This window comes from Loxodonta africana, chromosome 14, assembly GCF_030014295.1.
Source record: "Loxodonta africana isolate mLoxAfr1 chromosome 14, mLoxAfr1.hap2, whole genome shotgun sequence".
Taxonomy (NCBI): Eukaryota; Metazoa; Chordata; class Mammalia; order Proboscidea; family Elephantidae; genus Loxodonta; species Loxodonta africana.
In genome coordinates, this window is record NC_087355.1 from 77260151 (window position 1) to 77275897 (window position 15747).

Here is a 15747-nt window from a genome sequence, read left to right on the forward strand (position 1 = left end):
TTGCTTCCAAGGAACATTCTGGTTATACCTCTTCTAAGACAGATTTGTTTGTTCTTTTGGCAGTCCATGTTATATTCAATATTCCTTACTAACACCACAATTCAAAGGCATCAATTCTTCTTCAGTCTTCCTTATTCATTGTCCAGCTTTCACATGCATATGAGGTGACTGAAAACACCATGGCTTGGGTCAGGTGTGCCTTAGTCCTCAAGGTGACATCTTTGCTTTTTAATACTTTAAAGACGTCTCTTATAGCCAATTTGCCCAATGCAATGTGTCTTTTGATTTCTTGACTATACCAGTGGCATAGCTTCCAGAATCAGCAACACACAAGCCCCCACATTACAACAAACTGACAGACACATGGGGGGCTGTCTATGTTATAGTAATTACCATCCAAAAACAAAAAACCAAACCCACTGCCATTGAGTCGATTCCAACTCATAGTGACCCTACAGGACAGAGTACAACTTCCCGAGAGAGTTTCCAAATAAGTAAATCTTTATGGAAGCAGACTGTCACATCTTGCTCCCATGTAGTGGCTGGTGGGTTTGAACCACCGACGGATTACTGTAGTTGCCCTTTATTCTTGTGTCCCTCTCAGTGTCTTCCTTTGCCTTGGTCGTGTCGTGCTAACTTCCCCCATATTGTGTAGTGCCTTTCCCTTCACGAATATTAGCACATGTTTTCTATGTAGTTAGTAATTTTCCCTCCGTCCACCTCCCATCCCTGGTAACCATCGAAGATTTTTTTTTTCTGTGTGTAAACCTTTTCTTGTTTTTTTTTATAATAGTGGTCTCATACAATATTTGTCCTTTTGTGATTGACTTATTTCACCCAGCATAATGTCCTCCAAATTCATCCATGTTGTGAGATATTTTGGGGGTTCATTGTTACTCTTTATTGTTGCATAGTATTCCATTGTGTGTGTGCACCACAGTTTGTTCATCCATTCATCTGTTGATGGGCTGTTACATTGGTTCCATCTTTTTGCTACTGTGAATAATGCTGCAGTTAACATGGGTGTCATATGTCTATTCCTGTCACGGCTTTTATATCTTTAGGGTGTATATCTAGGAGTGAGATTGCTTGATCATATGTTATTTCTATTTCTAGCTTTTAAGGAAGCTCCACTCCGTATTCTATAGAGGTTGTAGCATCTTACATTCCCACCAGGAGTGTGTAAGAGTTCCAATTTTCCCACAACCTCGCCAACATTTGTTGTTTTCTTTTTTTTAATTAGTGCCATTATTTTCGGGGTAAGGTGGTGTCTTATAGTTTTGATTTGCATCTGTCTAATGACTAATGATTGTGAGCATTTCTTCATGTGTTTGTTAGCCGCCTGAATGTCTTCTTTGGTGAAGTGTCTGTTTATATCCTTGGACCATTTTCAAATTGAATTATTTGTAGTTTTGTTGTTGAAGTGTTGAAGTTTTCCATAAATTTTAAAGATTAGACACTTGTCAGATATGTCGTAGCTAAAAAGATTTTCCCAGTTTGTAGGTTCTCCTTTTACTTCTTTGGAGAAGTTTTTTTAATGAGCATAAGTATTTAATTCTTAGGAGGTCCCATTTGTCTAGTTCATCTTCACTGTTTGTGCATTTTTAGTTATGTTTCCTATTCTACTTTTACCATATAGTAGGACCCTTAGTGTTGTCCTCATTTTTTCTTCCATGATCTTTATTGTTTTAGATTTTATATTTAGGTCTTTGATCCATTTTGAATTATTTTTTTGTGTATGACGTGAGGTATGGGTCCTTTTCCATTTTTTTACAGATGGACATCCAGTTTTGCCAGCACCGTTTATTAAAGAGACTGTCACTTCCCCATTTAATGGACTTTGGCCGTTTGTCGAAGATCAGCTCTCTGTAGGTGGATAGGTTAACATTGGGATTCTCAGTTCTGTACCATTGGTCTATGTGTCTGTTGTACCAGTATCAGGGTGTTTCGACTATGATGGCTCTATAGTAGGTTCTGGAATCAGGTAGTATGTGCCCTCCCACTTCGTTCTTTTTCTTCAATAATGCTTTACTTATTCAGGGCCTCTTTCCCTTCCATGTAAAGTTGGTGATTCATTTTTCCATCGTCTTAAAGAATTCTGTTGGGATTTGGATCGGGGTTGCCTTATATCTATAGATCACTTTGTGTAGTATTGATATTTTCACAACGTTAAGTCTTCTATCCATAAGCATGGTTTTCCCATTTATGTAGGAGTCTTTTAGTTTCTTGCAGTGGTGTTTTTAGTTTTCTTTATATAGGTCTTTTATGTCCCCAGTTAGATTTATTCCTAAGTATTTTATCTTTTGGGCAGGGTGGGGGGAGGTGCGCGGCTATTGTTAATGTTTTTCTGATTTCCTTTTCGAAATTCTCTTTGATAGCGTAGAGGAATCCAGGTGATTTTTCTATGTTGTTCTTGTATCCTGCTCCTTTGCTGAATTCTTCTATCATTTCCAGTAGCTTTCTTGTGGAATCTTTGAGATTTTGTATGTATAGGATCATATGCTCTTCAAACAGGGATAGTTTCACTTCTTCCTTACCAATCCGAAAGCCCTTTATTTCCTCTTCTTGCCTTATTGCTCTAGCTAGGACTTCCAGTACAATGTTGAATAAGAATGGTGATAAAGGGCATCCTTGTCTGGTCCCTGCTGTCAAGGGGAATGCTTTCAGTCTGTCTCCATTGAAAATAACGTTGGCTGTTGGTTTTGTATAAATGCCCTTTATTTTGTTGAGGAATTTCCCTTCTGTTGCTGTTTTGCTGAGAGTTTTTCACAGGAATGGGTGTTGGACTTTATCAAATGGTAGGCATTTTTAATGATCAAACTCAAGATCTGCAGAGCATCGCTTGCTAGCAATTGGAGCTCTTGGAATGGAAGCACCCTCGGGAAGCACTGCAGAGCTCTGCTTCAGAGTCTGGCAGCTGGCCACATGCTTAACAAACTCAGTAACTATAAGCAAGTGATTTAAATTCTGTGTGCCTCAGCTTTGTACTGGTAAAATGGGAATAGTGTTGTTGTCTTGGTAGAGATGTCGGAAGGGTAAAATTAGTTATTCCACAAGAGACACCTAATCTAACCCTGGAACAATGGCTGGCATACACTAAGTGCTCAATAAATACTACACACATCCATACTCACCCATACAGATACCTCCCACGCACATATACATGTACACATTTAGCCATCACAAACACATTACAACCACAGACACAACCACACACACACATACACAAGGCTCCACCTTCTTCTTATTGGAGAGGCCTTCCCTGGCCATTCTATGTAGAGCAATACACACCTCATGCCCTCCATCTTCCTTTAGTTTTCCTTTCTTTATTAATCGCCATAGCACATGTCGCCATCTGACCCACTATGAATTTATTTGTTTGTTGACTCTCTGCCACCTCACCCCTCACTAAGCCTGTGAGTGGAGGGATTTTTATTCATTTTATTCAATGCTTTATTCCCAGTGTCTGGAATATTTGAGTGTCTAGTAAACATTTGTTGAATGTGTAAGTCTCTAATTTTGAGATGCCCTTGAGGCCCAGACTCACACTTGGAGAGGTAACGTAATATGTTCAAGATTTCCCAACTAGCAGGTTGCAAATCTAGTCCCAGAGCCCATGTTCTGATACAAACCATCACTGTCTCCCTGCTGGTATAAAATCAAAGCTGAAAACAAAAACCCCTCAGCACAGTGCCTGCGACAATGACCCCTGCCCCCAGACACCCTGGTTTGATTATATCTCTGCTTTTAATATCCAACCCATTGCCGTTGAGTGGATTCCAACTCATAGCGACCCTACAGGACAGAGTAGAACTGCCCCATAGAGTTTCCAAAGCGTGCCTGGTGGACTCCAACTGCAGACCTTTTGGTTAGCAGTTGTAATACTTAACCACTACCGCACTAGGGTTTCCGTTTGTAGGCTCGTTTAGTATTCGCAATGAGAAGCTGCTACTCTGAGAGGGTTAACCAGGCATTGCCCAGGCCTGTGGGCAGTTGCAGCCCAGATTAAAACAAGAGTATGCCCCTTCCCACAGGTTGCACAATCGGGGTCGAGGGAACCAAACCAGAATTACCGGCATTCTTTAGAAGACATCCCAGCTTTGTGCAATGTCCCATTTCCAGAGTCAGCAGGAAGCTTCTAGAACACTCCCATTTGTTTTGTGGTTGTCCTTTCACTTGCAGTTTTGCTTTTTTTTTAAGCCTAAGGGGAGCTGAGGGGACCTGGCTCTTCCCCAGCATGCCCCTCCTATTATCCTCTGGTAGGTTTTATTGTTTCCATTTTTTAGATGAAGAAACAGAAGTTCAGAGAGGTTAGTAACTTCTGCAGCAAAAAGTCCAACCCAGTCTGTTGAATTCTACACGCCTCATACCCCTGTTCTGCTCTATGGAGGCGGTTATATCCTCATTCTGATTTGCAAGCATTTATTGAGCAATAATTATAAACAGGGTGCCATGCCTAATTTTGTGTTTCTTGTTTGCTTATTATGGATTTTAAACTATCTTCTCCAAACAGGGGCTGGGGGGAGGCATGCCCATAGAGGAGCTATGTGGGGAGAAGATTCTTTGTCTGTTGCCCTTGTGGTTACCTGTTACACCAGCCAACTGTGGGGAAAGGGTCCAGGCATAGGAGCCACTTGGCTCTGGATTCAAATCCACACCTGGCCTCTTAGTTGCTGTGTGGTCAGTCTGTGTCCAGTCTCTCTGAGCCTCGGTTTCCATATGTGTAAAATTGAGTGGGTACCCTTACCTTGAGGGAACACTGTGAGGATCTGAGACAGTAAAAACAAAATATCAAGCATGGAGTCTGGTGCATAGTCAGCTATCAATGTCGAAGGCTATTTATTATCAATATTTTTATTACTATTATTATTGTTGTTATATGTGGTAGTTCAGGGTCCCTGAGTGGTGTAAGCAGTTAACACACTCAGCTGCTAACCATAAGTAGGAGGCTCAAGTCCACCCAGAGGTGCCTTGGAAGAAAGGCCTGGAGATCTACTTCTGAAAACTCAGCCACTGAAAACCCTGTGGAGCACAGTTCTACTCTGACACACGAGGAGTCGCCATGAGGCAGAATCAACTTGACAGCAACTGGTTTTGGCTTTTGTGTGGTAGTTCAGTGGTAGAATTCTCCCTTTACATGTGGGAGACCCGGGTTCAATTCCTGGACAATGCACCTTAAGCTCAGCCACCACCGTCCTGTCAGTGGAGGCCTGCGTGTTGCTCTGATGCTGAACAGGTTTCAGTGCAGCTTCCAGAATAAGACAGACTAGGAAGAAAGGCCTGGTGGCCTATTTGGAAAAACCAGCCAATGAAAACCCTACGGATCACAACAGTTCTATTCACAGCCAGTCGTGAGGATGGTGCAGGACTGGACAACATTTTGTTCCCTTGTGCATGGTGTCGCCACCACCACCACAACAGTGTCGCAGTAGTGTTGTGCTTAATGTTACTTCTTTGTTTGCCCCCCTAGTCTGTCCCTCCTGAGGGTGCGAATGAAGCCTTGTTCATCTCAGCATCCCGTTTTCTCCAACAAACCTTGCTTCATGGTTGACATGTACCCATTGCATGGGAAATGAACGAATGGATGAAGGAATGCGTGGTCCAGTGTTTTTTGCGGGGCCACTGTGGTCCAGTTGTTTGGGAATGTGGTTCCTGGAGTCTTATCCCTCTTGTCAGATTCAGGGCTAGGACAATGGTACGGTGGTGCCATGGTGCCCAGATAACATTTCTTATCTTAGCAGCTCTCACTCACACCCTGCCCTCCTTCATCCTGCCCTATCACTGACCCCCACTCAGGCCTTGAACAGCCTTCGTTACAGTGGCAGCCACTGCTTCTTGAGTTCTCCCTTCCCTCAATTAAAAAGAAAATGTTTAAGGGAGTATTTCTCTCTTGAAAACCAGTAGCTATTAAGTCGATTCCAACTCATGGCATGGCGACCCGTGTTTGGTTACTCGTTTCCCTCTTTTGAACTTTCCATGTTTCAGTGAGGACGTAGAAATCGTATTAAATAAAAATGCTTTACATTTGCCTGACCCTGCATGCCGTGGCGTGCATTTCTTACTGCACCCTACAAACACCTTGTCAGGTTGGTGAGCCAGCCTTTACTCCGATTTTACAATTGAAAACACAAAAGCTTAAAAAGTATGTGACCTGCAGGTCACGTAGCTGGTTGATGAGAGGGCCTAGGAGCAGACCAACTACCTGTGCCTAACCCAGCATGTTCCCCACAGCAGGTACCCGCATAGCTGTTCTTGGTGCTACTCTAAGCCTTTGGTTTGCAGCAAAGATTTGAGAGGTGTGTTAAAGTTTTGGGGTCCAGGGCCCTTTCCAGTCTGGTGGCTCAGAGTGACTTCTAAGCTGCCCTGTAAGGTGGAATGTGTACAAACATAATAACCTCCAGTGTGGTGCAGTGTTTAAAGCACTAGGTTCCTAACCGAGGAGTCAGTGGTTGAACCTACCCGACTTAAGGGAGAAGGATGTGGCAGTCTGCTGCTGTAAAGATTATGGTCTTGGAAACCCTATGGTGCAGTTCTACTCTGTCCTATAGGGTTGCTACGAGTTGGAATCGTCTCAACAGCAACAGGTTTTGTTTTGCCTGGTGGCACTGAAATGAAGCGCTCGGCTGCTAACCAAAAGGTCAGTGGTTCAGACCTACCAGCCACTCCACAGGCGTCAGATGTGGCAGTCTGCTTTGGTAAAGGATAGCCTTGGAAACCCTTATAAGCAGTTGTCTTATAAGGTCCTATAAGTTGTCCTATAAGGTCACCATGAGTAAGAATCAACTGGATGGCAATGGTTTGGGTTTGGTTTATGGGAGAGGACGTTACTGCAGCCTCCCCGGGCCGTGGTTTCCTTTCCTGTTGGACTTGACTCTTCCATCAGTTGTTCTCAAACTTGGTTGAATGTTGGAATCACCTGTGGATTTTTTAAAAATTCCGATGTCCTGATACCTGAATCCCACCCCGCCAAATGCTGATTTAATTTGTCTGGAGTGGGGCACTGGGATTTCTCTTATCTCCCCAGGTGATTCTGCAGTGCAGCAAAATTTGACAACCACTTTCTTGGATCATCCCAGTTACAGGGATGTTGGGAAATTAATGAGAAATCCGCTAGCACTCCCAAAGTTCTCTTTCAGGCAGGAGCTTCAGCCCTCCTAAAGCAAATCTCACAGCCGAGAAAGCCCGATGGGGCAGTTCAACTCTGTCACACGGGGTCGCCGTGAGTCGGAAACAACTCGACAGTGCCCAGCAACAACCATAACAAGGCTTAAGCCTACTCACCTCTGCCCGGATTCATGGGAACTCATGTTTTAGAAGTAACAGTGCTGAAAGAGGGTTCCAAGGGAAGAAGGAAGTGGGGACAACAACAGTAGCTATTGAGTTTCGTGCCCCTACCGTGATCCAGGCACTGTTCCAAGCCCGTAACATGCATTAGCTTGTCTAATCTGCAGGCCACACAACAGCCCCGGGAAGCCTCTGCTGATACTGTCCCCATCTCACAGATGAGAAAACTGTACGTGTTACTTGCCCAAGATTACACTGCTGGGAAGTGGCAGAGCTGGGATTTGAACCAGGGGGCCTGGCTCTCAAAGCTACCATTTTAACCATGAAGTCTGTGGCCTTACAGGATAATCTGGTAACTTGGTATACTGGCTCCCACATGGCTGAGAATTTATCCCTCATGGTGATGCCGAAGCGTAGCTCTCATTTGCCGCTCTGCTGCCCGCGAGGCTCCATGACTCCCCATTGCATCTGTAGGGAATACCAAGCTCCTTCAAGTGTAGCACATGGGATGCCCTTCACGGTCTGACCATTTGCAGACCGTTTTTTCACTCTTCGTGTTTTACACATGTTCTTGATACTGTCTGAAAGGTGCCTCCCCTTTCTCTGCCTGGTGAACTCCTATTCATCCTTTAATACCTGGCTCACTCCATAGCTAGTGCTGAGGCTTTGCTACTGCTACAGTGAAGAAGAAAGGAAAAGTTTAGTGTAAAAAATGCCTGGTGAATTCTAGGAGTTGATCCTACAGAAGAACATGCGCAGGTACAAAACGTGGGGAATAGGACCTTCATCTCAACATTGTTTGAAACAGCAAAAGATGAGACACAGTTTAAGTGTTCCACAGTTGGCGGTTGTTTAATTCAATTGTGATGCAACCATGAAGTGGAATCGCATATAGCCGCGTAAAAGAACTGGTGGCCTTATGGACTGGTCTGGAACGGTCTTGAAGCTATATTGACTCTCAAAAAGCAACATCAACCTTAACAAAGTCGATGTTAAAAAATAAAGGAAAAGTGTTAGAACAGTGTGTTTGCTAACAGCTACACAGACCACTTCATGAGGGCAGGACCTAGTCCACCCATTTGTAGTGGTATCACCAGAGCCAAGCCCAGGGCCAGGCATGCACAGGCTTTCCATCAATATTTGTGTGTGAATGAATGAATGAACAAACACATAGACAGTAATAGTTTTCTCTCTACAATTTCTACTTCTGGAAGAGAGGAGGCTGGAGTAGAAGGCTTGGAGGTCCTTCTCTCTCCCTCGGGCACTGTTCCTGGCACCCAGGCCTCCCTCCAATGGCTTGAGTTCTGTGCACTGCACAGCTTCCTCGTTAGTCCCCAGATTACAGAGAAAGAAGAGAGGAGAGGCTTGAAGAGGACCTTTGGGATTACATGTAGCTGACATCGTCAGATAAGTCAGGCAGATCTGATTTAATTGATTAATTTAGTTGGCAGGAGCCAGGCAGATCCGAAAGCTAGGATCAGCCTCGCAGTGGGGCAGCATGGTGGTGAGTCAGCCTTGTGGGGACTGGAGTCCGCACTCTGGCAGGCCTGGCTCTGTGACCTTGGCCATGTCACTTCACCTTGCTGAGCCTCATTTCCTGACCTGTAAAAGGAAGCTGAAAGGGCTTCTCTTCAGGTTACAGCGAAGATTAAATGTGATAATGTCAGTGAAAGTGGCCTTTGAAGAAAGAAGAAGGTGAATGTGTTTATTGCTAGAGAAGAGAAGTGAGGAGGGCCCCCTGTTGTTCTCAGCACCTTGTCTTTCCAGGGAAAAATCCCAACTCCAAGTCAGAATGGGCTATAATTTGGCTCTTACTCTTTTATTCCCTGCACTTCTCTCGGCCGCCCAGGGCTTTCAGCTTAAGCAAATAAATTAGCCTGCTTCTCGGGCTCTGTGTTCTGTAGCCAGCCATATGTTTGAGCTTGATAGAGATCCTTATCGGGCCGGATAGTATTACCCAGCAAGGGATGACATTTCTTATCGGAGGCCCTGAGGAATCGGAGATAGGAGCCTTGTCTTTTCACTGGCCGCCAGGCTCATTGTGCAGGGCCTGGCAGGGAGGGTGGGAGGGCCGGCCAGGCCGAGTGGGCTGCAGGGGCGGCCATCAGCCTGCCTCGCCTCCTAAAACAGCCCCTCCCGGAGCCTGCCTGTCGGAAGTGGGCCATTTTGAGATATGCACACTAGGGAATGGCTGATAGAAGCAGGGTGAGGAAGTGTGAATGAGGAAGGAAGGAAGCAGCGTGGTGATGCTGGGCCAGCTTCGGAGAAGGCAGGAGTGCTTGTATTCTTGGGTGGGGTCCCGCCTCCTACAGAGAGGCAAGCAGCCTCCTGCTGCAGAGCTGAGACCTGGGTGGCCTGTCCTGTGCTGTGGAGGCAAAGGCAGGTGAGACACTGGTCTTCTCTACAGTCTGGGCTGTCAGAGTGGTGGGGCACTGGGGAGCTTCCCCGTGCCCTTCCAGACCGACTCCCAGTCCTTGTCCACCCACTGCTTGCCAGGAGCTGACTTACCTGTATGGACTCATCAACAGAGTGGGTCAACCCAAGGCTGCTAGCCCTCTGGCTTCTACCTGGATCTGGCCAATGGGAGGTATCGGCTAAGTGATAGGGCAGGAAGAGAGTGAGGTCATGGTACTTATTCTTCTGCTTCCTCCCTGTTGGGTCGCTGATTGATACAGGTAAGGTTTGTGAAGAGAGCCCTGGGTTTGAATCCTAAATCAGGCACACACTGGCTGTGTGATCTTAAAAACCAAAAACAACCAAACCCGTTATGGTTGAGTCAATTCTAACTCCTGGCAACCGCATGTGTTACAGAGTAGAACTGAGCTGCATAAGGTTTTCTTGGCTTTAATCTTTTCAGAAGCAAATCACCAGGCCTTTCTTCTGCAACTTCTCTGGGTGGGTTTGAACTCCCAGCCTTTTGGTTATCAGCCAAATACAAACTGTTCAGCCCGCCTGGGGATCTATGCGATGTTAGGCAAGTTGTTTCACCTCTCTGCACCTTTGTCTCTTCATCTGTGATATGGGGGTGACACCACTTTCCTTAAAATCTCACCCCTTCTCTCAGGGCTCAGTGACGTCTTGCCCCTCATTTTCCTTGAGACACTGGTGGAAGGGGCATGCTGGGCCCCCAAGTGCTGCCCTCTCCTGCCCTTAATGTCCTAGCCCTGTGACCTTCTAGGGAGGCCTAAGCAGGTCCGGAAAGCATTGGTTTGGCTTTCTGACTCTTCCCAGGAAATCCCTGCTCTATGCCCTCAAATAAAATTTCTCTGTAATGTTTAGTTGTCAGCAGCTTCACTCTTCTTCTTCTCTCCTAATCCTCCTTCCTCCTGGCCTCCTTTTCCCAGTGCTTAAGAATAATCCTGCTTCACTACATTCTTTGTTTCCTTTCTGTTAATGCAGCCAAGTTAAGAGTGTGCCGTTTTCTCTCTGGACTTTTCATCATCTCTTTACCCCTTTCTGGCCTCCAGATAAACAGCCTCCAGCTGCCAGAGGGACAGAAGTGATGGCTCCACGTAAACTGACCCCTCCAGCAGCAGACCCAGCCCCTGAAGACAGGGAAGGACATTTAGCTTTGCATCAACCCCGGCCACTGACTCATCCTGGATGCTGTACTTGCCGTCCACATCATCCCTGGATGGCCATGGAGCCTTCTCTGGCCCCAGGCCTGAACCGGAGTGCAGGCCTCAGTAATGAGAGGAACAGCCCAATTTGGCTGCATTTTTGATTGGCGACCTCCTTCTCCATGTGTCTTTCTCTTACTTCTGAGAATCACTGCAGCCCTTGGTTGGGGCCTCCATTCTTTCTAGGGAGTGTAGAGGTTAGAGTCATTGGGACCTAGCTCCACCACTTGGTAGGTGTGAGTCCCTTGACCAATATTCTGAAGGCAGACTGGGTTCAGATGCTGACTCCACTCTTCACTAGCAGTATGACCATGGGTGGTTACTTAATGACTCTGCGCCTTTGTTTCCTCATCTGTAAAATAGAATGCTGACAATTGTACCTGTCTGTGGTAGATTGGAAACCCCGGTGGCATAGTGGCTAAGTGCTACGGCTGCTAACCAAAGGGTCAGCAGTTTGAATCCGCCAGGCACTCCTTGGAAACCCTATGGGGCAGTTCTACTCTGTCCTATAGGGTCGCTATGAGTCAGAATCAACTCAATGGCACTGGGTTTGGTTTTGGTTTTTGGTGGTAGATTGGGCTATTCATCCCAATTCTTCACTCCTCTGTAATAAAACTATACATCCATACCTTTGCCATGGCCTCAAGGTGGATGAAGTTCACCTCAACCCTTGACTTTGATCTTGGCTATGTGACTTGCTTTGGCCAATGGAATGTTAGTAAGCAACATAACCCAAGCAAAGGATGGAAAAGTGTGAACACAGTTGGGCTTCACTACCTGCGTACCTGTCGTCAGGGCAACATGCCTGTGGTAGCTTCTGATCCACAGAGGATGAGAGACAGGGAACAGAGCTAAAGCCAGCACCTACCTTAGAGCCAAGCTTAAATGAGCTCTGCCTAGACCATCTAATTCCTGCTCATGAGTGAGAAATAAATGGGTATCATTGTGTGATCACACGTTGTTATGAAGCATTTTTGTAACCATAGTGGACTAAGTCATCACTTCATAGGGGTTATTATAAGAATTAAGTGAGCTGGTACATGTGTAAAGGAGCCCTGGTGGTGCAGTGGCTAAGTGCTCCACTGCTCACTGAAAGGTTGGTGGTTTGAATCTACCACTCACTCCAAGGGTGAAAGATGCAGCAGCCTGCTTCCATAAAGATTTAAAGCCTTGGAAACACTTTGGGGCAGTTCTAGTCCATCCTAGAGGATCTCTATGAGTTGTAATTGACTCGATGGCAGTGAGTTTGGTACATGTATTAGTTTTGTATTTTTGTAACAAACGATCACAAACTCAGGGACGTTAAACACCACCAATATTATCTTACAGTTGTATAGGTTAGATGGCTGAAGAGGGTCTCAGCCAGGACCTCATTACTTTCTGGAAGCTCTAGAAGAAAATCTGTTTCCTTGCTTTTTCCAACTTCTAAAAGACTAAGGTGCGCCCACCTCAAGCCATGGTGTTTTCTATCACCTCATATGCATGTGAAAGCTAGACAATGAATAAGGAAGACTGAAGAAGAATCGATGTCTTTGAATTGTGGTGTTGGTGAAGAATATTGAATATACCATGGACTACCAAAAGGATGAACAAATCTGTCTTGGAAGAAGTACAACCAGAATGAATGCTCCTTAGAAGCAAGAGTGGCAAGACTTTGTCTCACATACTTTGGACATGTTGTCAGGAGGGATCAGTCTCTGGAGAAGGACATCATGCTTGGTAAAGCAGAAGGTCAGTGAAAAAGACGAAGACCCTCAATGAGATGGAGTGACACAGTGGCTGCAACAATGAGCTCAAACATAACAAGGATTGTGAGGTTGGTGCAGGACTGGGCAGTGTGTCGTTCTGTTGTACATAGGGTCACTATGAATTAGAATCGACTCGACAGTATCTAACAACATTCCTTGGTGCATGGCCTCCTTCCTCTACTTTCAAAGCCAGCGGCATAACATCTCTTTATGTCTTTCTTCTGTAGTCACATATTCCTCTGACTGACTCTGTCTTTTGCCTCTCTCTTCTGTTTTTAAGTGCCCTACTCATTATATTGAGACCACCCAAATAACCCAGAATAATCTCCCTGTCTTAAAGTCAGCTGATTAGTAACCTCAGTTCCATCTGCAACCTTAATTCTCCTTTGCCATGTAACCTATATTCATCCACATGTCCTTCGGATTAAGATGTGCACATCTTTGGGGGCCATTATTCTGCCTCCCAAAGTACGCGTCAGACATCCAGAACAGGCACTGTCACATACTACATAAAAAAAAAAAAAAAAAACCGTTGTCATGAGTTGATTCCAAGTCATGGCAACCCCATGTATGTCCAAGTAGAATTGTGCTCCATAGGGTTTTCAATGGCTGGTTTTTCCAAAGTAGATTGCCCTGCCTTTCTTCTGAGGTGCCTCTGGGTGGGCTCAAACCTCCAGGCTTTTTGTTGGCAACCAAGAGCGTTAACCATTTGCACCACCCAGAGACTCCGTATACTACATACATATTGGTACACCCTCTCCTTACTTATCAACATGGTTGAGCTCCAAAGACCAAGTTGTTATGCAAGGTCAGTGTTAGTTAAAGATGGAGGATGACCAAATCAGATCACAAAATGGAGGATGACCACATCATTACAAAACTGCCAAATTATATCATTAGATAATTGCCAAACCACTGAAAATCATGGCCCAGTCAAGTTAACACATAACCTTAACCATGAAAGCCGGCAGTACTCTTGCCTTGCATTTTGGCATTCATTACTGCCAGCCATAATTGTCTATGAGCAAAATGGTTAGATAGTGGATTTCTCAATTAGTAAATTTGAAATGTTGGGTAACAAGATAGTTGGTAGGTGAGGACAAGGTATATTATTATCAGCCTTGGTAGTCCATCTGTGAGGTGAGAATGAGATGCAGTCCAGGCTGAGGTCCATCCTGACTCCTGAGAAGGGCTTTGTTTTACTGGAGAGGTTGTCCCTGGGTGATATATCCCACCCTTTGTCCCTAGATGGACGGGAGGCAGTGGATTTATGAGACAGGAAGGGAGTGATGTAAGTTGCCTAGCCGCCTGGAGCAGATCAGGGGTTCTTGAGGATGATGATAGTGCTCCTGATTGATGACCATAATGAGCCTAGCCATTGTTCTTGCTGTCAGTCTGTGTAGCTGTGTAGCACAGGGGACGGGCCGAGCGACCAGCAGGGCTGGGCTGAGCCGGCCCGGACAGTGAGAATGTATCTCCACGTGGCCAGCTGGTTCCGCACTTGCCTTTGCCAAGCCCCTCTGATCTTCCCATGGACGGTGGATTGCAGGAAAAAAGAAACTTCCTGGTCTCATTGATACTAGTTGGAAGGAAACAGCTGGCTTTGGCGAGGGCAAGAAAACAAAATCCATGAGCATGATAACCTCTGGCCAGCTTGAGTTCTGCATTAGCTGAGGAGCTTCAGGGTTGTAGGATATGTTCAGAGGTGGTGGGAGCATGTCAGTTCCTCTAAACATTAAGTTAGAACTCATTGTGTGAGAGAAGAGAAAGGACCAGTGGTGTTGGGCAGTAGAAGGAGGAGAGCCTGGGCTCTGGGTTCCAATCAGAGACTTACTGTGTTGCCCAGGCAAGTGAATGATGCACTTTTCGGGTCTGTGACTCTCAGCATCAACTCTGTTGACTTTCCTGCATCAGTTTGTCACGCAGTGACTTGCAACTCTAAGTCTGGAGCTGGCCTGTCTTGTTCCAGATCCTGCCTCTGCCATTGACTAGCTGCGTGACCTTAGGCAAGGTTCTTAATCTCTCAGTGCCTCAGTTTCCTCATCAGGAAACCCATTGCCATCCAGTGGATTCCAGCTCTTAGTGACTTTATAGGACAGAGTAGAACTGCCCCATAGGGTTTCCAAGGAGTGACTGGTGGATTCAAACTGCTGACCTTTTGGTTGGCAGCCTGAGCTCTTAACCAGTGCAACACCAGGGCTCCTCATCAGGAAAAGAGGGATAATATTAGCACTAGAAGAAGCCCTGGTGTTGCAACAGTTAAGCATGCAGCTGTTAACCAAAAGCTTGGCAGTTGAAACCCACCAGTGGCTCTGAGGGAAAAAGACCTGATGATCTGCTCCTGTAAAGATTACAGCCTCAAAGACCCCATGGGGCCGTTCTACTCTGTCATATAGGATCACTATGAGTTGGAATCAATGCCATGGCACCCTAACAACAACATTAGTACTAGAATTTCAGTATATATTTCAGTGTTGGGCTTCACTGAGTATATGTATGTGTATGTATCAGCATGTCTGTATGTATATTCATGTGTGTGTATGCAAACATATGTGCCTTGTGTATATACGAGTATACATGTGTATATGTATATGTGTATGTACACGTTAGTGTATATATGTATACATTGGTGTATATATATGAATATACGTATATGTATGTGTCCATGTTTATACATAACATTCAGTGTCTAGCTTACAAAGACTCATACAAGTTAGCCTGTTCACATATAGGTTTGCAGCTTGCAGAGAAGCCCTGGCCTGCTTTACTCTGGGCCCAGCCCTAGTTTTGTTTCAGAGAATTTTAACGTTGGGCTGAGAGCTGGCGCTGAGCAGAACCTTGAACCAAGGCCTCTGAGGGCAACGTCTTGTGCTTTCTCCACCCCGTGATGGGTTCCCCAGCCTGCCCTTGGGAAGTATCAGAAGTAAAATCTTGGTCGAATGGATTATCCCTTGGCCCCACCCCAGACTTGCTGGGTGGGAGAGGCTGACCTAGAATCTGACTATGTCACAAGGGCCCTTGAGGTGATTTTGATGGCGAGCCACACCATGGGGTGCCTTCTTCCTTCTCTGGTTAATTTGGTTTCCTTTCCCCTT

The 15747-nt window shown here is 45.5% G+C and overlaps 1 protein-coding gene across 1 annotated transcript in view; it reads left to right on the plus strand.

Annotated features, from left to right (window-relative positions):
* Positions 1-13183, plus strand: part of MYC (MYC proto-oncogene, bHLH transcription factor) — a 295153-nt gene extending 281970 nt beyond the window's left edge. Inside the window, exon 20 of the mRNA XM_064268071.1 lies at positions 10752-13183. The gene's annotated coding sequence lies outside the window, so the exon portion shown is untranslated. The remainder of the gene's footprint in view (positions 1-10751) is intronic.
* Positions 13184-15747: the final 2564 nt, after the last annotated feature.